The sequence below is a fragment of the Cryptomeria japonica genome, chromosome 2 (genome assembly GCF_030272615.1).
Source record: "Cryptomeria japonica chromosome 2, Sugi_1.0, whole genome shotgun sequence".
Classification (NCBI taxonomy): Eukaryota; Viridiplantae; Streptophyta; class Pinopsida; order Cupressales; family Cupressaceae; genus Cryptomeria; species Cryptomeria japonica.
The window spans coordinates 48,934,652-48,937,133 of NC_081406.1; positions in this window are offsets into that span (position 1 = coordinate 48,934,652).

The following is a 2,482-nucleotide window of genomic DNA, read 5'->3' on the forward strand; positions in this document are numbered from 1 at the left end:
TTCCTGCATGTGCAAGCCCCTATTGTAAGAGTAATATTCACTTATTGGCCAGTAAGTGAATATTGTGGGTCACAAATACCACCGAGGTTTTTCCCACACCGGGTTTCCTTATTAAACTATTGTGTTATGGTGTGCTTTTCATGTGGTTGTTGTTATCTTTGTGTGCTGCATTATTTTTGGTTTACCGGTATACTGTATTGATATGTTTTACATGTTTTAAATCAAGTAAATTATATAACCGGTTAGATACTGATTCACCCCTCCCTCTCAATATCTTTGGGAATCCTAACAGTTATGGCTTGATAATGCTTTCAATATCATCATCATATTACACCTTATAATACTCTTTTGGTTGTCTATCTTAATGCACATACCCTTACAATAAATATTCCAATAGTTTAAATACAAGGTCTCGAAATCCATAAAACAAATAACATTAATTCTTTAATAAGTATCCAATAAATTTTATCAAAAAATGGGGTAAGTGCATGAAAATATTGGATAAAAGAGAGGTCAAATAAACCATTTTTATTTTGTAATGTCTCTCTTGTTTGTACTTTTACGTTGCATATTTCTCGATGATGATTTGGCATTGTTCCCATCATTGCACTGTTTTTCAGTTATTTATGTTGATATTTTTTATGATGTGACCATGTTTCTAAATGATGAATTGTGCATATGTATACATTTCCTATGAGTAATTGTTCTATATTGTGCTCTCATGAGATATGGTGTGTTTAGATCCTTGATTATTGTAGCTTATTGCATTTGGGATGCATGCATACCTCCTTGAGTTTCGTTGTAAGAACCTAATGTTTTGTTACTGATTATATTACTGAGAATGATGTGCTCTTACATTTCACCTGATTTGGGCATTATATCTATTGAGGTTGTTGTATTGGCTAATGTGGGTTAATCCTGAATTAATACCAAAATAGATGTTGAGATACCTTATATTATGATTTTGAATCATCATATTTTGAGATGCTGATATAAATGTAAGACGTAATGTTAATTTGATTAGTTGTTAAAATGTAGCAAGTGATATTATATGAAATTTTATTATATTCAAGACATTAAATGCTCATTGTTGCAGTTGATGATATACATGTTAGATTTAGTGGTTTATTATATTCAAGATGACATGATTATCTTATTTTGTACTGACAATGTTTATGATGATGACCTCGATTGGGGAATATTTATTAAATATGTGCTTCAACTATAATGTACATGCATAGTTACCTATAGACTCCTAAAAATTAATTTTATTTTATTTAATTAATTGTCCTTGTAATAAAATTTATTTTTATTAATTATGTTAGCCTCTTTAGCCTTTCCAAATAATTATTTAAATTTTATTTAATTAATTGTGTCTTGGTCCAATATAATTAATTCATTAATTATATTCCTCCCTAACCAAAGTTTGATTTATTTTAATAAATTGAACTACACTTTAACCCATTAATTTATTAATTCTCTAAACCATGTTAGTCAATTAATTAACTATCATCCTAGATTCCTACAAATCCTCACACTAATCTCCCTCATCAAGCAAATTAAACAAAGCCTAATCTTTATTACCATGTTCCCTAATTTTAATTTCACCTCACCTACCCCTAGGTCCACATGTGACACCCCTCTTAAATGACTTGCATGCACTTGAGTCATTTCCAATTCTCCACCTCACTCTTTGACCAAGGGTGCTCACACATATGTGAGGATGCTCTTCCCCATGGAGACACCCTACACTTTCCCTTTTCACCCATTTGTCATTTCCCTCTTCCTACACCTCTTCCATTTTGCCACTTTTGCCTCCACTTGTAACTCTCTTGTTCTTCCCAAGATGTGCTCACACATGTGTGAGCACACCTTTCTCTCTTCCCCATGACAAGTGTTATTCCCAAAATCCTCTACCTTGTGACACTTGTCACAAGGCTACAAATCAAGCCACTTCATCTCCTCACATTCAATTCTATCCCTCCATCAACTTTTAATCCTAACCGTCCAATTCAAATAAAAATATCTATAAATTGGAGTCTCCTCCTTCATTCCTAAATCCAACAATTTATGCTAATCTTATGCAACCAATTTGACCTCTTGTTGTGCAACAAAAGAGAGTAATCCATATATCTAGTTATCAAGAACAAATCAAGTGGCTCACTTCAAGTTCAATCCATGGAATATATGAAAGGTATAATGCATGTTTTAACTATTGGTTTTATGTTTGAACATATATTTGGCATAATATTTTTTGTTGTCTTCAATACCTATGACATGTGTTGAGTGGTTGCAAGTATCATCTCCACCTGGCTCCACAGGCCTAAGCGTACCCTTCCCCAATAGTGGTCAATAGGAGATAGCACATTGGCCAAAATATCCTTGAACCATACCCATTGTACCTTAATAAGGGTGGTTTCCATGTGTTTATTGGTTTGAGCCCCAACTACCATAGTTGGTATTATTGTTCGCAAAACCCAAT